We start from the raw sequence: 22,705 nt of genomic DNA, 5'->3' as shown, positions 1-22,705 counted from the left end.
GGAGGGGAGCCACGGGGAGGGGGGGGCTTTATTTGCAGGTCTCTGTACTAATTTAACTGAAATGGCAGTTAAAGGAGACACTAGGGACCTGCTCTCATCCTCAGCACTTCCTGCCGCCTGCCAGGTCCACGAGCAGAGAAAGGGAGAGAGGCAGAAATGGAAAAAGGGGAAGGCAGGGGAGAGGTACAGTGAAAAAGGCTGCCTGAAGTCACACAGGGCCAAGCGACTGTGGGCTGAAGTGCTCTGAACATGGGCTGATGCCCTCTTTGTTAGACACCTCTTCCATATCCCCCAAACAGTCCTAGAAGAAAGGAAGAGAGGGAACCATGAGTGAGGGCTCGGGGAGGAGAGGCTTTTGATCTGCTCCCTCCTGAGCCCCAAGGGAGAGCTTATTTCATTTCTGCTTAAGGAGAATCCCCCCCTCCCCCTTCCTGCCCAGTCTAGTGGACACGAGAACATCTGAGTCAGCAATTCCAGGGCTGCAGGCAGCTGGCTGCCTTTGCCCACCCACACAGGACCAAGGGAAGGACGGAGGCCACGAGGTGTGCTGGGCAGCAAGGAGGGATCAGGACCATCTCCCTCATCGGAATGGGAAATGTAAACTGAAGAGTCATCAGTGCTTAGTGCCTGCAGTATTTTCCACTTGCATTGCAGACCAAGGCGAGGTGTCTGATCTGGCCAAGCAGCCAGGCTGAACAGAGCAAGCAAGAGGAAAAAGGGTTGGAATTCAGGGTGCCATATAGCTGATAACTGACCTATGCTGGTAACACCACAACAAGCTTTTAGCTTCACTGGAGTGAGAATTGCATATGAACAGCACATAAATCATTTCTTCTCCAGGCTGGGACCAGGAAAGACTGGTGGTCCAAGACCAATTTATGTTGTACTCCCTTCTGTGAAATGGGAGTAATATTCCCCACACTGACAGACATAACCTCTGTATCATGAGCCAGGTGGGTAGCGAAACCTCACCCAGCTATACTGAAAAAGCAACTGGAGGGACAGAGTCCTCAGAGAATGGCAAGGGGGAGAACAACTACGTTGCAGAAAAAGAGAATCAAGGATAAGGGACAGTAGGTGAACACAAAGCACTTGCACAGGCAGTGCAAATGAAAGGAGCAGATACAGTCACAGAGCCAAGGGGAGGGTGTTGGGGAAGACCCACTACAACTTTCCACTCTTCCTACAGCTTAGAAACAGGTCCCACCATGACTGGAGTTCAACCCTCAGTCATCCTCAGTTGTTTTCAAAGGATATTTGGGAGACAGCCAGTCGCATTACCTGCAAAGGCCCACGGGGCTTGAAAGGAATCCCCACTTCTCCAAAGGCTGGAAGGGATGATATCTTTTCCCGCCCCAGTTTTCATCACAATCTGTTCTGCTCAAACCAAGGATCTCAAAACATTTTGCAGCAGTTCTCAGTGTGAACCTTGCAGTTGCTGGGGGATGGTGGGAAAATGTCATTTTGCCCCTCAGGCAACATAAAAAACTGAGACAGGCAGAAGCTAAATGACTGAGCCAAGACAAGGTGACAAGTCAGTGGCACAGTCAAAATTAAAAGGCAGATTTCCCTGTCTGAAGCCACCCCTCACAATCCAAGCTACAAAATTCATCTTTCTTAAATTCTAGGACCTAATCTTCTCCCTTCCCTCACTATATCCCAGATAGGTGGATCCCCTGTTTTGGCTATCCTGCACATTGCAAACCCAAGTTCCAGGGGCTTGCCAGAGCTGTCACACTCAGGACCGGGTGAGGATGCTCATCTGGCTCCCTCTGARCAGCCCCAGCGAGATTGGGGGTCCCACTTGCTGGCCTCAGGGAGCGCAGGGGACAAGGCGGCAGCCACGACTCATTTGGCATTCTGAGAGGCGGGTGTGCAGCATCCCCATGCCGGCAGGGGGTAAATGAGAGCTCAGACATGAGTTATTGGAGCACTTACATTCCCAGATTCTCCCAAACGTCRGGAAAAGGACAAACTGTTTAGTTGTAAAGAGCCTGGGGGGTGTGAACGGGGGAGGAGAAGGAGGAGGGAGCCGTTTTAAACCAGCTTCTTGAAGCAGAGACTTTGAAATTGAACTCATAAAGCTGCAGATGGGGAAGGAGGTGGGGGGACCAACCCCCAAGGTTTACCCTGGAAGCCCCAAAGCCTCCAGTGTGGTTCTAGCAGCATCCTTGGGACCCATCTAGCACCCCTCTTCACAAGTCAATGGGATCATAAGGCAGGGAACAGCACAGACCACAGCCAACTGTTACCAGCTGGTTGCCTGCTGGGCAGGAAGCCGGGAAGAAGGGTTGCCCCTATTCTGAAGTGGCAACAGTCGTTTTCATCAGAAAGGGGCTGTTTGTAGGTACCGCAAATATTGGAGACACATAGATCTTCTGATAGACCTAAGCCACGTCCAGACTTAACTACAATAAACCTCAATCAAGTAAGCCATCTTTAACTAAGTGGTTAATCGCAAACTAACTAGCCCCAGCTGCACAGTGGGCAGATCACAGCCACAGCAGCATGCAATGACAGACAAGAGAAACACAGTAAAAGCTAAGGTTCACTGTGCCCAGAAACATGCGTAGACATCCTAGAGGAAACTGGAATCTAGTTCAGTTTCTGTAGCTGGATCTTCCAGCAATTAGAGACATACAACAGAGGGGTTAGATGGATCCAGAATTCCCATAAAAAAGCTATAAGCTACCCAGCAGCTAGCACTCTTGCCTGRCAGTCTTCACCAGCCTGAGTATGGTGCAAATCAGATTCACATCAACAGYTGGGTTGACCAACACACTCAGATCACAGGAATCAGTCTGGCGTTCCACTACTGTACCATAAWGGAAAAAGAATACAAAAGAGCAGAGCCTGAAGGGGAAGAGATGCTGGAGAAAGCTTGCCTAAGTTGTAACAAGTTTCTCTGTGATGTTCTGACTTTTGCTTAGCATTGTTATGCTTAGACAAAATGCCTTGCCATGATGAAACTTTACAAGCTGCATACTTCTCAGAATCATTTGAAATATAGTTCCCCTGCCTCACCAGCCAATTCTGTGGACTCAWTGCAGGGATCTTCTCTCCAGGATTTTGATGAGTGTTTTTGTCCAAAACTATAAATGATGAGGATGCTGATGCCCTATTAGGAGGGTTGTCTTGCCAAAAAATCACATTTACAGCTCCTTCTAACTTCTCTTAACTTCTTCTCAGTCTTGCCAGGCTTAGATATGGCCTCAGCAGGGCACTGCCACATCACCTCATCCTTTTGGGGATCATATCCTAGTCACTGAGGCAGCATTCCTAGGGAGCTGCCCCTTCTGTGCTCCCCTTAGCACAGGCAAAGGATGATCCTTACCACAGAGCTAGTGCACGGAGGTACACTGTACTTGCCATTAGCCCCACAGTGCCCGGGGGAACTGCCCTACTCACTGACTGCCAGGGAAACTTAGGGGCCTCAACATTTTACAAAATCGCAACCCAGCTGAAAAGTTATCCAAAGTGAAGGTACACATCCTCACAGCTTTAAGAAAAGTTAGGTTGTAGAAAACAGTTTCAGGGCCAGAATGTTCTGCCAGATGCTGCCACAATTTTGGTGACAATAAAGCCATCTGGTATTGGAACTTGGTCATCATCTTAATGTTGCCATCCTCAGTATACCCACTTCTCAGAGGAGTACCACACTAGCAGCAGTACAGAGGACCAGTTTTCATCTGGTACATTTCCCATGACTTTATTCCTGGGCCCTTTGAAGAATCCATTCAGACAGTCTGTTCYCTTGGTTTCACACTTTCTTCCGTATGTTTTTAGACTAGATTTGAATATTCTTCCTAAAACTTGTTATGATCTTCACCTCCCCTATGGGTGGCATCTCTTCACTCTCTTCTCCCTTCCCCTTAATGCTGTTCCCCTTATTTTCTGCTTATTTTCTCTCCACAGTTTTTCTCTCAAATTCTCCGTGTTCCTCTTTCATCTCTCAGATGCTCACCTAAAGAACAGATGCCCCGAGTCCTCTTGTCCCAACCATCCCTTCCTCATTTCAATCACTCCCCAGTTCTGTCTCCTCAGAACACTCCCCTGGCCGCACCTCCAAATCTTCTTCTTCCCACACACGCACCCCACCCTTCTTGCTCATTCATTTTCCATCTGCATTTCTCTCCTCCCGGATTCTTCCCTGAGTCTCGGTGATAAAAGTGCCAGATTGGAGTTGCTGTGTAAAGAGGGTTCATTTGCCATTTGCCACCATATGGGCCCAAAAGCAAAATCGTCAGCTAAGCGATTAAATCAAGTATGTCGAACAAAATGTTATGAACTGACATTATGGGTATATAATTTTATGCCATTTGTTGCCATCTGTTTATCTAAACAGCCCCCRTTCCACACAAACACACAGAAGTCTCTGCCACGCTCACAAGGCTTCAGCACAAGGGTCACAGTGCCTCCCTTTTCCTCCTTTCCTCTTTTTTTCTCTTATTCTGTCCTTTCATTCTCTCTGTCAGGCTACATTCACCAGGGATTTGGTCTTGGAGCCAGGCCATGGACAGATCTTCCACTCCACTCCAGCAGAGATTTAAAGGAAACCACAGCATAATAATCAAGGAGGTTGTCTTTGAGAATGAGGTGTGCTCCCTCGCCTTCAGGCTCCATGAAGTTTCTGTTCTATACCAAAGAATAAAGAAAGTATTGGAACAGAATTGGGGGAAACAGAGAAAGAGACAGGGTAGCAAGCGGTGGTCAGCAGAGGGGTGTTACCTGTAGGTGCTTAGCTGGGACAGAGGAGGAGCAAGAGAAAAATAGGCTATACTAGGTCTTCGCCTAACTGAGCTTCCTCTCCACTCCATTTTACTTTTTCTTTGTCTCCATGTGGACCAGAGACTATTTCAAGGTTAGGTAGATGTGGTGGCTGTGACCAACCGCAGACTGACCTGAAGATCCCTTAACCTTCCTGCTCTCAGTAAAAATGCAAAGGCATTGATTTAAGTTCCTACTTACTTCTTTAACAGGTGCTTAGCAAGTGTAACACAGGAGGAGACAACAAGAAGCTCTCCAGCTTGCAGACTTAATTTATTCCTCGGTTTTAAGGGTTTTTTTGAGGAAACCAGAGACAGCCAAAGAGATGACACGTAGGTGAAGTTTAACCCTTTCTTTCGAAAGGGGAGAAGCTACCAGCTCTCCCAATTCATCCAGAACAGGCAGAAGCTGCAGCACAACAGTTTATCCCGGGTCCTTGGAAAGAGGCTTACAAAGAATCCCCTTATTCACATGACCTTTTGCATCCAAGTTTATCTCATCCACATCATTGGTCATGCAGATGATCCGCTGGCCCTTCACAATGACCACTTAGAGGACAAGCCAGTAACTATGCCTGAGTCAAGAACAGATCAATGTATCAAGGCTGCTCTCAAAGGATAGCGAGTTTAAGAGGGTCTTGGCATCCAAGCAAGAAAAACACTTTCAAGCAACAACCAACATGTTTAGCTAATGGTCTTAAAGGACCTTAGGGTTGTCTTTTTATGAACTGATCTAATGGGATGTCCTTCTTTTCCTGATGTTCTTGAGTCATCTGGGGGAATAACATGTCAGCATGTCCCTGTAGTTCTGAATGGGACTGATGGGTAGGGACATTTAGCTTTCCTCCTCCCAAAACAAAACGTAGACTACAGCAATCTGTTACAAAGTGATGAAGTAGCGCTTGTAAATAGAGCCAACTCCTTCTCTGTGAATCCTTCCATCTTCCTCACATAAACCAAATCAATTTGAGGGTTCTTTTGGAGAGCAGTGTTAGAAGGGGAAAATATGAATCTCTCTTTACCCATTGAGTCTCCCACCTTCATTCACTAGGTTGCTGAACATATGCCTCTCAGCATGGTGTAAATTGGAAGGGCTTATGCCTCCATCACTAATGAAAAAGGTGGTGCCAGGCATTTTTTAAATGACTAGAGCACAGGTTTTCTCAGAAGCTGACACTTGGCCGCAAAAGTCTACATATTTCCTAGGCAGAGATTTAGCTACAAGTGATTGGCCAGGAGCTATCACTTTATTTTGGTTACATTCACCACTGATGGTGCTATATTTAACACCTCCAGGCCATCTGACCACAGTGTGCTGGTACTACCCTGCACATCGCAGGAGCTCAGCTCAGCAACCACTACGCTGCCCATCCATTGGAAGATGCAAAGCCACTGCTGCTTATTCCCCAGGAAACTTCACATACAAGGCGAAGACTAAAAACCTACTCTAAAATGCCCAAGAGATTCCTACAGTTCTAGCAGATTTTGAATCAAGCCCTAAATGCTAGACAGTTCATGAACAGTTATACCACAAGCCCATGCTGTTAAACAGGAGCTCCTTCCTTTCCAAGACCTTTGCCAGGCTTGTCTTAGTCGCTCAATTGAGGAAGTACAGGTACTCAGTCCTTGGCAGAATTGGACCCACTGTGCCCAGCTGCTCTGCTGGAAGCAGAGTATACTTATCTGTTCAGGCCAGCTCTGGGCTGAACACAGGTAGCTGTCTGCCTAGCTGTTAATACAGCTTTGCACTGTGTGGGCAATGCTGTGTCTCCTTTCTGCTAGGAGAGAAACAGTGCAACACCTTGAAGACCCCTGGAGAGCCTCAGTCAGTCCAGAGATAGCAATTCACCTGCTTAGAAGAGCAGGCTGGCATAAGCACAGCCCACCTGTGCTCTGGGTACTGCACTGGCTTCCCATCTGCTCCCAAGTGCATCTCAAGGTGGTCATTTAAATCTAATGAGCATCCGATTACTTGTCTGAGGCCACCTCTCTGCAACCGCAACATCCCCAGCTACTGCCCTCCTCAGATGGGCCCCTGTTTACAGCTTCTACATCAACTGAATATGGCTGTTAGAGGCAGTGTAATAGTCAGCTAATACAGCGGGCTATACTGCTCTTTGGACAGCCCTTTGTCCAAACATTTTATTTTCAATGAGTATAAAGGGGAGAGAAATGAGTGAAAACCAGAATAGCTGGTCACCATTGCTTCCCAGTACAAGAAGCATGAGTTTTGCTATGTTGTGTTAAGACAGGTGTGATCAGACGCTGCTGCTGCAATGAGATCTATCAGCCCTGCTTTTCCTACAAGTGACATTCAGCTTCCTACCCAAAGCCCACAAGTAACTGGGACAGTGAGTTAGATTTCAGGCTGGAGACAGGACGTCCAGTAGCACAGAACTGCTGTATGGCTCCAGATCAGTCCTTGTAGAAAGCATCCACCAGGAACAGACAGCACAACAAATTCCTCCAAGATGGTACGGACACCCAGTTTAAGCTGAATGGGTTACCAGGTTGAGAGCAATTGAGACATTAATACTCTTCAGCTAAATATTTGTGCTTAAGCCAATATGTTGTMAAAAACACTGTAAATAACTTATTTTAAAAGCCAGAAGAGATAAAAAAGTGAAGGCAGGACCATATAGAGAAATCACAAATCAGAAGAGATGTAGTTTGTCATATTAATTGTAATAATATCAGAGGAAAGAACATCTGATACTGTACTAAAAGTATGTTATGTCCTGGGTCTCATCAACAATATATATTCATTGGACAGTCAGAAGACCAAAACTAGTAAGGAAGAGTGAAGATATAATACAAGGAGTCAGAAAATTYTGAGCAGAGTAAGAAATACCAGTGGAAAAGCCAAACTGTCTCAGATTTTATGACCGCTAAATCAAAAGCTAATATAAACTGAGAATCATAATGTAAACAAGAGAATCATCAGAATGAGAAAACTCCTTGACTTCTGTAGGAAAAAGGTGAAGAGTCTTTTACTAATGTACAGAGCTAAAAGGTAACTAATAATGTAAAAAGGAACATATTTTACTGTCTATAAGAGGAAAAATATTGGAAAAAGATTGCCAAATCTTCTTCTACACTGGATACATCAGCAGGATTCCAAACACAGCGCTCTCATTTGTGCAGACTGCACACTCCTTTCGAGAAACGCTGTTTCTGCAGACTGCCATTTGGGTTGTTACTAGAACAACAAACTGTTGATGATATGGATACAGATGGCATTTTAAGCTGGGGTAGAACAGTAGAAGAAAATGATCAAAGGCTCAAGGCGAYTGTGAAGATAGCAAAAGCTGCTGGGCTGAATGGGCATGAAATATGTAAATCCCATTTAAGAGAGGTAACATACCCTCCAGGAAAAGCTAATGCGSAAAGTATGCAGGTAAATCACGATAAAGTTGAGGTCACCATCAATATCCATGCTTCAACATACAAAGAAGGGGTACCAAGATACCTTGAAAGGGTAAACTGTGAAAAGAATGCATGCTCAAACTAGCTGTTGAAACCAGCAATCCTACAGCACCCATGTGCAAAACTGTCCAATGAATACAGAATGCAAATCTCAGTAAAAATGGTGAGAAATTGAAAGAGCTAATGAAAATGTCCCTCTAGACACTAGGACAGTAAGTACAGAATTAATCTATCGGGGGACCTTTTCAAAGAGGGTGGAATAGCCATTTTACAGCATAACATTCAAAACTGAAAGGAGTAGCTTATACCACTTGGGCACTAGCAAAAAGTAGATAGGATGCAAGAAGGAAGAAATGGGAGGTGGGGGCACAATCTTTTTTTTGGGGGGGGTAACATATAAGTGTGTGTTCTCTGAAATGATCAATAATTCCATTTTGTCATCGCCCAGACAAGCCTTGAAAAATAAAGACATAATTCTGAATGAAAGCTTTGGAGAGTTCTGCTGGTCACAGACCCGCTGTCCAGGACATTTAACAGAAGTGCAGGAAAGGAAAGTCTAGCACTTAATCCTGTGCATACCAACCTCATTTAAAAACTAATAATTTCATCTTAAATTGATTTTGGACAATGATTTCCAGAACTGCTACTAAGGCTGCATTTTGACTGAGATTATTAACCCAGAGACTTTGGGAAATTATGCTTCCAACCACTAGTATCAATTCAAGGTGGAGCACTCCTAGCACTAGAGGAGATTCTCCAATAATAGTGATCCCCAAGATACTATAAAAATATGTTTAAAAGACAATGTAAAGGTTGCACCAGTCATTTGGAAACTGAAAACTCTTAAAGAAGGCTCAGAATTATTTTATATTGGCCACAGATGAGCAGAAATTACAGAAATAAAAGCTGTGACAAGCAGAAGAGCTCATGCTGATGATATGGAAAAACTTGACCATCTTGGGAAAGTATTATGCATTTGAAGCCAAGCATTTCCACTTCCCCAGTTTAGCTTTATGATGAAGTACTAAAGATCAATACACATGCCAAAAGTAATTTTGCTAATCCTGGTGTACCTGACATAGCAACAACTGACACTTAGCGGGCACTTACTGAGTAGGGATTACAAGAATTCAAGCACTTTGCAGTAAAGTTTCAGCCAAGTTACATTATGCATAGTCCTCCTTGTCCCCAGTCCAACAGGCTGGTGGAAAACAATGTCAAGCTAATGAAGCACCCATTGAAAAAGAGAGACAAGTCAGACACCAGCCTGTATTTAACTTTGCTTTGTTACAGGACAGCACTAGTAAACACTGTCATTTTACCTCCTGACATTTTATGCAGAAGAAAGCCTTGAGAAAAGGAGTGATGAAATTGATACTGCAGGACCTAGGAATCACAGATGTGTGAAATGCATACATAATTAATCTGAAACCCAATAAGATTTCCAGGGAGATAGTCTTCATTAAGTGAAAATTTTTATAATTTCAAAGCTATTTCAATAATAATTTCAGTAAAAATGTGAGCAACAGCTACCACAAAAATGCTGATAATATTGGCAATGCATCATGAAATGCACTGRTTTTGTTGAAAGTTGAAAAATCAGTAAATGAGAACTTTGATTGACRCTATCAGATGTCTTCTTCAGACAAACAGCAAATCACAACAAATACCAGATCATACCCAGTGGGTTTTAGAATTCTACCATAGGCAGACAAATAAGGACAACTTCTCTTAGTTATTAGTTACTTCAGATCTTTGGAGACAGTCCAGTTAACTGTAAAGAATTGATCACATACTTAAAGGGAATTTTTCCCAAACAGAGCACTTCAGTTATAAGCTTTCTGGGACAAGGTTACCATTTATTTTGTTTCTATACAGTACTGGCACTAGGGAATCCATGACTGAGGCTCTACAACTCAATTAGCTCCCCATGATAGGGCAGGCGAGAATGCATTTGAAAACTCTCCAATGCTTCCTCTTCTACACAGGATCCAAATGACTCCTGTTGACTTGGAGAGTCCCAAATCCCTTTCTAAAATTCCTCCTCTCTTCCCTGACATGACTCCAATCCACCTCCACTTTTAGTGGTCAGGGCCCAATTATCTAAGTGAATACATCAGGTGAGATGCAAGCAAATTCTGGACCACTTCCCAGGACCAGGGTTAGATCTGAGCAACTTATGAGCTCTGGTATTCTATGCTGATAGATGGGTGAGCAGGATAATCCTCATCTACAMTGTCAAGCAGAGATCTGATAAAATCATCAGATGCAGTAAGGGCTCCATCTTTCCAACACAGTCTAGGTTTTGCTGCCCATCAATTACCAGGAAATTCATGTCATGCCCTTTGGATCCAGTATTATGCACCATCTATGAATATTTTATATTCCTGATACACGTCATGGGCAGAGATCCTGGGCTAGACTCTTAGAGCCATTTCAAAACTAAGCAAATAGCTATCAAAATCTTGCTTCTACTTCAAAGCCCAGCAATAATTGTAGGGACTAAAGCTCAGATCCTGAATTCTAATCTGTCATCAAATGACAATGAAATCAGGAAGTTGGGAGCTAATTTTAGGAACTGGGAATCACCTGCCACAACAGCACTGCCTCACTCCATGACAGATAAGGTTTTAGAAGTCTTCATAAAACAAGTTTGAATGGTCTCTGCCCACTCCAAGGCTGAATGGAGTCTAGAAAATTTCTCTCTCTTGGAAATTAAAAAAAAAAAAAAGAGAGGTAAATCCAGATCCTTTTTATCCTTTGTCCTCTCCCTGTAAAATGATGCACATCCCACACCAAGACTGCTGAGCTCTTGATGTCTCTACAGTATACTTATTAGTCTGCTTTCCGCATATTGGACTACTGTTCTAGCAGTCAAGCTGCCACTGATTTCAGCAAGAATAGATTCTGGCCCTACTCTTCCTTCTGTGGCACTGGCTGACATTGGGAAAATGAACCATGCTGAAAAGGACTATATATATTAGCCTTACCATCAATGCCATGTGGGTAGTGGAAAAAACTTGGGTTCACATCTCGTTGGAAGTGGGGGTCCTCTGTTTACACAGCAGCAACTGAAAAACACTTGCTGCATGCAGAGACAACAAAATAAGGGTAATGAAGTCAGTACCCAGATGGTGCATCACAGCTACTGCTTACAGGATYAGGCCTTAACACAGCAAGAGTAAACAGATCCCAGAATAAGCGTTGCTTACATAGACAAACAAAAAAGTCAATAGATGTGAGTGCCAGCAAAGCATCTCTCAATGCCTTTCAAGGATGAAGCCTTGCTTCTCCAGCTCAGCTGAAGAGAGCATCAACTCCCTTTTACCTTCCTCCAGACAAGAAAGCATCTCCCTCATTGCTCTACAGATGCCAAATAAATGCCTCATGCATTTGTCCCTCTCCCTTTCCAGTGGGAACAGAATTGCACCCTAGCATGGTGGCAACCCTAGGCAGAAGGAGAAAGGATCTAGTGGGATAGATGGATGGACAGAGATGTAATTCYAGAGGAAAGCTGCTGTCATCCCATTAAAGATGAGGTTAAAGGTAGCAGCGATGAAAGAGTGGGAGATATTTCACTGGGGGAAATGGAGTGGCACCGAGCTTTGAAATTGCACTGCATGAGAATATTAATAAAAAAGTTAATGACGCAATGTGCTTTTTGCTCCACATTAATTACACTTTTACATTCCAGTTTTTAATGCATTTTGCACTAGACTTTATTTTACATTCCAGGAAGGGGAAAATATAATTGCAGCTTTAATTTCTATAGCTAAACCCTGATAAGATCACAGCTGTGAAAATCTCATAAAAAGCTTTAAATTAAGTTAAAAAAACAGTTCTTTTCCCTCCTCCCGTACTTCTTTTCCTGCATGATACGCCATCAGGAGAGGTGGTGAAAGTGTGGGTTTAAGGCAGTGTTGCTCCCTCTATGGAGACATTTTCCCARGTCAGCACCAGTTATGAGGCTTGGACCACTCAACAACAGATACCACTGCTAGGGCTCATCTACATCTTTGTGCCCTCAGTGGGAATAAGCCCCCTGCCAGCGACCACTTGCGTGTGCAGGGCCCCAGCTGGAAACTGCAGTAATATACATAGCTCTGGTAATTACCAAAGGTACAGTCCCTGTGCTGGGGCTCTACACACATAGACAAAACTAAAAAGCTACTCTGCTACAGACTGGGAACTGAGGCATGGTGAAATAACTGGTTTACCTCAGATAAGCTCAGGAAATCTGTGCTAATGACAGGAATTGCACACTACTGTTTGAATATTGTCAGAGATGCCTCCCATCATTGCAGGAATAGAGATGGATCTGGTAAGACATCATGACAGTGAAGTAGCCTGACTCTCCTATATTCTTCCTTTGCAATGGGCAGACTATAAGTCTGGCCACAGAGAATCTCTGCAGATACAGTGACCCCTCTGCAGTTAGAGACTCTCTATCGATGTCAGCCCTCAGGAATCATTCCACATGTGCTGCTGCCTTTAACTTTTAATCTCACTTCACTCAGAAACCCCCAACAGGTGTCTCAGGTTCCAACACAGGCATCTTCCAAATCACAACATGACTACACACCTACATCACAGCACAGTCATTTCATTCAGGAGCGCAAAGAAGGGCCATCTCTGCTTGACATTGCTGTTGCTACAGAAGTCCCCAGTACAATTAAAGCAGCGCAGCTGCACTGTGKCTGGCAATACTCTACTTTGCTTGTGTAGGGCACTCTTACTGTATTGGTATGAAAACATACRAGTCCGTATGTACTCAGAGCAGTCTGCTGGTATAGTATATCCTCAGTTTCCTGCCAGTAAATTGCTTTAGTTACAGAACTGAGTTGAGATCTTGTGTGCATCCAAACAAAACCAAAGGGGCATCAGACTCTCCTCTATTCTTAGTAGCAATCACCTGCAATTCACCACTTGAAACACTTAAGGAGCCCTTTCCATCTCTTTCCTCTTTGTTATTTTTGCCATGGATCATGCCATGGATCCCTGTCCAGATCACTCTGATCCTTGAGATCCTCATTCCAGGAACTGCAAGACAAGTCACTGACTCTATCATGTGAGAAAAGGTATCTCTTCCAATGCAGTGTCAGCGTTCCTAAATTTATGGACCCCTATCTCAAGATCCTTAACACTGAGCTACGGAATCATAAAAGACAGGTCTGGTAGGGTCACAGAGATCAGGTAATTCATCCTCCCACCCTTGGCAGGATCACTTATACAAGCATTATCCTTGAAAGATGCAATGCTGCTAGGGACAGAGAGTTCTCCTCCCTAGAAAATCTACTTCAGAGCTTCTCTATTCCTACATAGACCTAAGGCACTCCTGCTGGAAGCCCTTGCTGAAACACTTCTCAGACTCTGATTTCTTTGCTGCTGAACTGTCCAAATTGGATATCACCATTTTTTCTTTCCCAAATCCAAACCTGGTCCTTCAATTAGACCATTTTCTGCATTCCTATCTCCCATTGYCACCTAGGCTCATTTTTATACCTGTTATTTTTTTTCAGCTCAGAGAGAAGAAATCTCACCCATGAGTGTTTCTGAAGCAGAAGGAGATAGTCAGAGTACCTCACTCCAAAACCCCACGCAGACTGAACAAGATCTAAAGAAAAGATCATTTCTCCATAAATGCTTCATTGAACCTCTTCACTCCTTCTCCGGGATAAAATGCCAACTTACACCTCTGTAAACAAAAGCAGAATCCAGTCACTCACAGCTATATTATTTTCCCAGATTATTTCCTACATGCAAAAAGCAGAACAGAAATGTGTTTTCACAAGTGAGAGAGGAGGGAGAGAGAGAAAGAGATACAGACAAAGAGAAAGAGAAGAGAAAAYAGGAGCAATTGACAGAAAGGAAGAGAGAGAGGCTCTAAAACCTTATTTTCCTGGTAATTTACTCTTCTATTCAGTTGAGTCCTGCTGCTCGTAAGCCTATTCCTGTTACAATATTAGATATAAACAAGTAAACTGTGTAATGGATCACATTAAGCAGGCCCTGCATCTTGAGGCAGGATTTAATTTGCATGGCAGATTATCTTGTCTGCAGTAGGAGAGGCACCCTGGGGCACTGACTGCATTAATAGGATCTAGTCTCTTAAAATCCATTAAGTCAATTGAGTGGACCAGTCTATAATCTCATTTCAAATCCAGCATGAAAATGCTTAAACACTAGCCCTATGACACCGACAGCAGAGAAGTGACTAAAGGGACATTGGAGACCGCACTGTGCCATATTGCCTGCCTGCTGGGAGTGGGGAAGGGAGGGGAAAAGGGTAGGGTTCATTCTCTTTTAGCAAACTCCATTCAGAAAGATGCTGACAGCAAGAACGAGGTGAGGAGAGGCGGCTGGAGCTATGTAAATGAAAAGACTGCAGAGTTTATCCCAAGTAATGAGAGCGGGTTGTTAAACAATGTGAATTGGCTGATGAGGTTCTGGATACCTTATTGCCCAGACACAGTCAGAAATACTGGACCATGAAGGGGGAATGCCTTTACAGGGATATTCTAGTATGATTCACTGAGAACAGGGATTTTCAATTTGTAGGGAGAACAGGGTGATCCTCGGAAAGGCATGGTAACTAAAACATAGGACTGGGGTATAAGATACATGGACACAATTCCCAGATTTCCCTCTGGTCATGTTTGTGCCTCAGTTTTTCTRTCCTTAAAACTGAGTATAAGATTACTGATCTCCCAGGACAGACAAATGTAACACAGACTTCTCCTTTGTACTGAATGCATGCTCACATGGAAATACAYGCAGACATGAAAAGGAACATACAGGTACCTCTAGGATCTCTTAAAAAGAGAATTTTGCACAGATCCATACGTTCATGCTAAGTCCCAAGTACATACATGCAAATCCAGATTCAGTGGCTCACAAGCCCACATGCATAGGCTTAAGATGAGTCTTCATCTACTTCTAGTACATAGACAATGAGCACTGGTTACCATGGTGGAGTAAGTGGAAGCCCATGTGGGCTGTGAAGACCTGTGGTCCTTACATGCTCTTCAGATCTTCTCAGATCCAAGAGGGCCAGGCGGTCCAGAAACTGCTAAACACTCTCCTTCAAACTCAGCTCATAGCAGRGTGAGTCCCCGCAGACAGCTCCAGCTTTAACAGCTCACAACAGCAGCCCAGAAACCTCAGGGCTGTTTGCTGCCATGTTTGACACCACAGAACCATGGAACAGCCATGAGCTGAGTATCATATCACTGCTGGAGATAGTTCAGGCACTTTCAAATGTTGATATGAAAGCATTTTGGAAGGTGGGGAAATCAACAAAGAAAATAAGGTGCAAGGAGCTCTGAAGCCAGACAACTTATCCCAAGTTTCAGTAAAAGAGTATAAGAGCTGTAGGAATCCAGGCTTGTGGCCTCTCTGTTCTTGATTGGCACCAGTGGACAATGCTTTTGAACTTGGACACATTTGCCCAACAGTACTGTTGGTCCCGCTGATGTGAGTAAAGTTTTTCCATTTACCCCAACAGAAGCAGAATTAGATCAATGCTTGGACTGTCTTAGAAAGCCTGTGCACAAGCTTCTTGGGATAAAGACCATTTTTGTTTTGGATATATGCACAGTATCAAGCACAAGAGGTCCCTAGTAGGAGGTCAAGGCACCCAAGTGAAACCAAATTACAAATAGTTATAATAGTAGTAGAGGACAGACAGAACTAGATATATTGAAGAACAGACAGGCAGAAACTCAAAAGGAAAAAGAAAGACATAATAGCATAACCTAAGAATTGAAATGGTAAGAAATCTCCAGGACCAGATGGCATTTATGCAAACGCTCTGAAGAAATCCAAGTATGAACAAGTTACTAACAAAAATATTCAATTTATCATTAAAAACAGCTACTCTCCCACTGGGCTGGAGGGGAGCCAACATTTTGCACTTCTTTTAAAAGAGGTGCTAAGGGCAATCATGGGAATTATAGACCTCAGTGAGCCTTACGCCAGTACCAGGAAAAATAGCTGAGAAAATCATTAAAGACAGAGTTATAAAGCACCAAGCTAGGTGAGCGTAATGTGGTTAAGAAGTAGCTCAGCTTCTCAGAGCTGACTCTCTGACCTGCTAGTGTTCCTTGGAAATGTCAGCAGCACTGAAGAAGCAATGATAAGTAGGAGTCACCTAGCTATTAAGAGTTTCACAAAAAAGCCATTCAAAAATTTTAGGACTCCACTCCCTCTAACATGCATAAGCCCCAAGGGCGGGATTTTACAGCACGCCATTGATTTCAAAAGAAAAAGAACTAAAGCAGTACTAAGTTCTTTTAAAAATCCCATTTCTCATAAGCTGMAGCAATGTGTCTAACAGGGATCAAATTTAGGCGCTAAAACCCAAAGGACAAGCCTCTCCCACATAAGCTAAAGGTGAGCTGTAGGGGTTGGCTCTAGCAGGCTATTAAAGTGTCTGGTTCCTGAAGAACACATGGGAGTGTGTCCTGTATATCCACAAGGGATGACCAATGACCATACTTTGTACATCCCTAATGCTGAAGTATGTTGGGAACGGACTACAGCTGAGAGGGTTGTAGCAAGGCCCACTGTTGAATAAAGACAAAATATTGCATAGAGCCATTCCAAGGTGCTACAAGTGAGGGCAGCCCTGTGAGCTCCCAGGATTGGACAGGTCAAAGGCAATCTGATCATGCTCTTAAGTACTTGGCCAAAACTCAAAATGTAAGGAAAGCCTGCTCCTTAACCAACAAATCACCCACAGTCATGTGGCTTTGTCTTGATGTATTTACAGTGTCTTGAATATCGCCGATTTACATGCTTCCACTTCTCCTTGCTCCTTCCCAGCTGGAGGTCTCCCAGGTTGCTATGCCTTGACAGCATTCATGCTGTTAGAGACCTCAAGCACTAGTCCCTGCTCTGCCAACACACATCATCTCCTTCCTGTCCCTTTGAACACTGCCAGACCTGCTGCCCAAGGCAATTGTGTCATGGGAGCCTGAGGGACTGATATTAACCCAATAGGGACTACCAATCATGACGAGATCAATACATTCTCCAGTTCAGGAAATCTCTAAACTCTGATTGCAAAATGCAATATATCAGAGTGATCAGTATATACTTATCCTGTTCTTATTCTCTTCCCTAAATATTCACTTCAYTGGGACACAGAATCCCGAGAAAGACGGATCTTGGTTTAGTCCAGTGCAGCATATTTTATATTCTGGACACTGGACTCTTGCACACTGGATGTTTTCACATTTGCACAGACAAATGCCACAGTCCCACCCTTTTCTTTCTGAGCTGTCTCCTTTGAGTGCCACCCTCCCCTCCTACTGTCTTTTCAAATGGACACAAACATTCACACAGCAGTGTCTGCTCAAACTCAACATTTTCTCAGCGGTCTTTGCCCAAACTGCTGAACATAGCCTCCAGGGTCATGAGGGATAATGGCAGTTGTGCTCCCTTGAACTCTACAATTGTGCCAGGCAATGCCACAGGACACCTAATGGGGTAGATGTCTGTAGACAAATGCCCCTTGTACAGACCAATTGTAGGAAAGAGGAGTACTTTTGCCTAGGGTGAGCAGCTGCTACACATCCTGGAGGGATGCAGAAGGAGAACTGCAACTCTTGGGGTTTTATTGCTGGTTCTGTACCATTCCATGCTGCCCTTAAAGCAGGCCTGTGGCTTAAAGGCACAACCAAGGCTGCCACCTTTTCTTAAACATATACTATGACACAAGTGAATTGCAGCTTGCAGAGCAAACCACATCATCCTGCCTACTCCCAAATCTTTCATACGATGCCCTGCACTGTAACAGATCAACACTATTCTTTTTCTTTGAAGGAGAAAGAGAACCATCAGCTGTTTGCAAACCACAGTATCACCTACCTCTCCCACACAAACCACAGATGAAAGGTCTCCGCTTTCCAAACCACAGAGAGGTCACAGGGGCCTGAAGAAGCAGATGTCTAGCAGTTCACATTTTGCCAGGCACACATATGCAGGACTGTGCACTCTCTGGAAAATGGGATAGAAGGGAAAACACTTTCCCCAACATACCCCAGGTACCTATCTGAAATACACAAAACCACCCAGTCACTCAAATCCTCCTGTAGGGAAGCACAGGATAAACTGAGGAGAGCAGGCAAGGACTGTTGTAAAAAGCTAGTAATGTATGGTGCCAATGTGGAGCACTGGCTTATAAATGAAAGAGTACAAACAGAAGAGTGAGGATGAGAAGTTTCCTTCTGTATCTTGAAGAGCAAGACCTAAACTACAGCAGGATACACCAGGAATCATTTTAATACCACCACTTCAGCTTCCGTTTTACAATGACACAGCTCTTCTCTGCCCTAAATGTAAAGGAAAAATTGAGCATGCACCCTGCCTGAAACCACTGGTGTCCACTTAAGTCTGACAAGATCCTGAAACAACCATTCTGAGAAGTGTGGACTACCCCATTTATCTCCCTGAGTGGCTCACTTACCTCCTGAGGACAATCTGCAAAAACATCATCACTTAATTAGTTTGCTGGACCTTGAAGCAAGAATGCAGTGTGAAGACTGTACTTGGACTATCTCTACAYAAGCTACTCAGGGGCAGTTTGTTTTGTTGAAAAGAGCGCGAACAGTCTTGGGAGATGCCTCAACTTATTTTTCCTCTCATCAAAAATGTCTCAGATCCAACAGGCCTAAAAAGATATCAGAACAGACAGACAAGCAGAAGAAAATGACAAAATTCTTCGAGGTGCCCTCCACAGCCCAGAGCATGACTTGAGTGAATGCTGTGGGCTTCTGCTGTGCTTCAGAGAAGGCCTATCTGCATTTGCGGGTGAGAAAGGTCATGAGCTACACAGTTAATAGTGGGATTGATCTAACATCCTTTTTGGTCAAGCTAAGGACATCATTGTCTTCAGGCTTTGGCTCAAACCTGGAATGGAGATTAGAGTGCTTTCACGAAACTTAAAATACGAAGATTATCAGCTTGCAGAGACTGCAGAAAATACCCAGGGTCCTCAACCAGGAGAATGCAAAAGTGCTAGGAAAGACCACTAACAACCCCTGCTTTTGTGTTCTGGACGATGGTATTTGTGTCCTGTTACCCCGGCGTCGGTCCATCCCATCTATATGATACAGCATCAGTAGCAGACATGATTTCATTCACTCAGACTGACCGAAGTAACAAGAAGATTCCAAATGAGGAAAGATGCCTCACTTCTGTGGATACATTCCCTTGCTTCCCATCCCACAGCATACAGCCTCTATATCCTCAAGCATATGAAAAGCCAACTTTATGCAGTGGATATTTTGTTTTAAAGAGACAGTTCTGCTAGAACCTTTGCTTGCTAAGCAAAATGATCACCAAAAGTAATACAAAATCAACACACGGTTTGGTTTGTAATGTTGCCATTTTGGCATGTTCTAACATATTTATGTACTCYCAGCTTAAGCAAAAGCTAGTAGCAGTGGAGTCTAAGACGGCATCCTGCTCTAGATTAGGATCTGCGCAACCAAGAGCACAAGTCCTTCTGGATCTGTACCTAGCAGGCACACAGGGCCCATACATCCCAAGGGGTCCAGGCACCAGGGTATGAGGCGGAAAAGATGAAAGCAAACACTGGTAGGTGGCTGGTCGGGGATCCCATTCATTCCTTCCCCAAAATCCTCTGCCTACCACCCTATGCAATGGACAGTATAATCTTTTATAAATCTGAAGCCTTCCTTCTTCCCAAACCACAGTCCTATAGACCCTGGTGGTCACAGATTCCCAGGAAAAAGGACTTTCCGCTCCTGCCTTGCCACATGTTGAAAGTGGTTAGGCTGTCTTCTTAATGCCACAGTAATTTCCCAGCTGATTTCTGAACTCCAGAAGAAAGGACAAGGATGGAGGGGAGGAGGGGAAGCAGAGGAAACGACGACTTCATCATTCAACAAGAGTTTGTGAGAAAGAAGGTTATATTGGGGGACCACCAAACGCGACGTCTTTCATTGCCCCACCTCCCACAATGCAAAGGTGCAGTGTTACCTCTTTTCCAACCCCCCATCTCTCTTTTACCCCCAGCCCAAGTATTCCCGAGCTCACCATATAATGCGGGTTTTCATGGCATGCCTGCTTATCAGGGCTCTGAAACTATGTGAGACATGCATGCAGACAATGGGCCTGTCTCTCAGCCACAGAGCGCTCTGAAGGGATCCCTTTCAGCGCTCACAGATTGCTCTGTGTTCCCTTAATTGACAGACCCGGCCAAGTCTGACAGCAGTGGCATGCAGCTGGTGCRGGCTGCTCTGTCTCAGGTAGGCCACCTTTCAGCAAGGAAATTGCTTTCGATTGGCTTTATTGGAGGTAGCTTCTCCTGTTCAGCTGGCAAAAATCTCCTGTATTTTAATGGCTGACTGTTATGGATCAAACTCTTTTCTAGAAGGTCATGAGTACCTCTTCTTTTTCCCGTTTCCAAAGACACTTAGACCCAAGTAAGCTACCTCAAAAAGGACTGGACCTGTCCATTTTATCAACCATAAAAAACATTTTTATTTGGTCAGAACTGCTAAGAATCTGGGATTTTCTGGAGCCTGGTTTCTTTCATCTCTCAAATGTCCAAGATTTGGTTAGGGCTTGCAGAAAACAAGACCACAAAGCTAGGACACCATAAGAGCTGACAAGGGGGAGCAAGAAGTCTTGACTTTAGTGCATGCTCTGGAGCTTCAGTGCGAGAACTCAGGCTGGGACTTTCAAGAAGGCCTGCATCAGTTTCTCTACCTTCTACTAGAAGTCAGTGGAGGCTGGGCATCAAATTCCACTCAGACTACTTCCAGCCTCAGTCATCTGTGACACCAGTTATCTATGAGGAGTCTTTATCATGTGAATGAGCATTTCCTGAAACAAAAGAGGGTGATGAGACTGGTGTGCTCATCTTTTAATCAGTAGCTTGAACCTGACTGTCTTGTCTCTTCCTCCACTTTCTGGTGTGTTAGGTAAGGCTGTACAGGCTAAGACATCCCATGCATTCATGCACAAACAATGCAGTTCCTAGCTCTTTTCTGCATTCAGGATATCTTGGCTGTGGGAACTGAAAAAGCCCTTCTGCCAGGCTTTGCTTAACAACATACAGGACCAGGTTCAGTTTTTAGGGGGTCATTAATAAACACCAGTTTGAGTATGCACTCAGACACCTGACAAAATCAAACTAAACTGCTTGGATGCTCAATGAGCTATGCCTCTCCAGAAATGGTAACTCAAATGACTTAACCAACCAGCTCTTCAATAAAAAGAGAAAAGAGAGAAATGAAAAGAAAAACATGATAACAAATAATTACCAACTACACCTTTTCCAAAGAATAGCAATAAGAATTTAAAGCTCTGCTCTGATTTCCTGGTGTGGGAAGAGCTAGGGCAGTGAGTCCCTACAGTAATACCCAATCCAGGATGCCTGTGCCAAGTCTCAGGACTCTTGTCCCATGCCTTCCCAGGCTGCAAGGTGCCAACAGGTTGCAGCTGACCAATAGGATGCATTGCCACCCCAGCCCATCGCTCCCACCCATTCCTCGTCCCCTAATCAGTCTTGCCCGTCACTGTTCCCATCAGGCATTTCTGCCAGCTGCTCTCATCTGCTAGCCACTGCTCTTCCCCTCAGCTGCTCTCACTTGCTGCTTCCTCATTTCAGTAATATCTGCTCTTTAAATGGCATACTATAGCATACACATCTGTACTGTCTGAGAAAGACTTTTGAAACAGGTTCTTTCCTTAAATACAAGGCTTTTGCATTCCAGGGCTGTAAACTGGGGTATCTATGCCCAAAAGGCAGATTCAGGCACAATTGTTTTGTCCAGATTCATACACAATGTTGTAACTACATAGTTTTCTCCATTTTATGACAGCTTTTAAACAGAAATAACCCAAATACAAGAGAACATAAAAGCAAATTAAAGCTGTGCCAGTCCTGTACACAGATCCCTTTCACTGACCTTCCTTTCCTTTTCTACCACATGACAACAGTTCCTGCTCTTCAGGGCTCCATCCCTCCCTGAAGGAGGCCCTGTTCTTCTCTTGAGGCCTGAAGCTACTAGAAACGGGATCCCAGAGGTCTGGTCCATGCCACAGATGGAAGAGCTTTAGAGGAAAGCACAGACACTGTTGCATTAGATTCCATGCTGCGGAGTCATTTCCCACTCTAGACTGCTGTGCCACATCTGCTGAAGCCTCTATGAACGGTCAAGCGCAGATGAGGACTGAAGGGACCAACCGTTAGTTATCGACTGCACATTCATTGCCTGTCCAGGTTTTGGACTAGAAAGCAAAGCAAAAGGGAAGCTTGTCATGTGATGAAAGCACTAGACTGGGATTTCAGGAATCTGCATTCACTTTTTGCACTGACATAAGATACTCAAAGTTTGTATTCAAAATCCCATGGACATTTCTCTGGAAGGTATATACAGCTTTTGATACAGGAGCCAAGGTTTCTGGTGCTGCTTCTCAGCTATGTGGGATATTTCAAAACAGTGGTGTTTAATCCTTTATATATTACTACAGAGAGG

General features: G+C 44.2%; 1 long non-coding RNA gene across 3 annotated transcripts in view; it reads right to left on the bottom strand.

Annotated features, from left to right (window-relative positions):
• The window catches only part of LOC112967521, a 91,299-nt gene that overhangs the window by 23,480 nt on the left and 45,114 nt on the right, over positions 1 to 22,705 (bottom strand). For 2 of the 3 annotated variants that reach the window (XR_003253978.1, XR_003253979.1), the window contains one exon: positions 4,225 to 4,635. The exons of the other annotated variant lie outside the window; for it this stretch is intronic. This is a non-coding gene — a long non-coding RNA (uncharacterized LOC112967521). Of the gene's footprint in view, positions 1 to 4,224; positions 4,636 to 22,705 lie in introns of those variants that run through there. 3 annotated transcript variants of the gene reach the window in all.

This window comes from Apteryx rowi, unplaced genomic scaffold (assembly GCF_003343035.1).
Source record: "Apteryx rowi isolate R43461 unplaced genomic scaffold, aptRow1 scaffold_279, whole genome shotgun sequence".
NCBI classification, from domain to species: Eukaryota; Metazoa; Chordata; class Aves; order Apterygiformes; family Apterygidae; genus Apteryx; species Apteryx rowi.
This window is presented reverse-complemented; position numbering and strand designations above follow the sequence as displayed.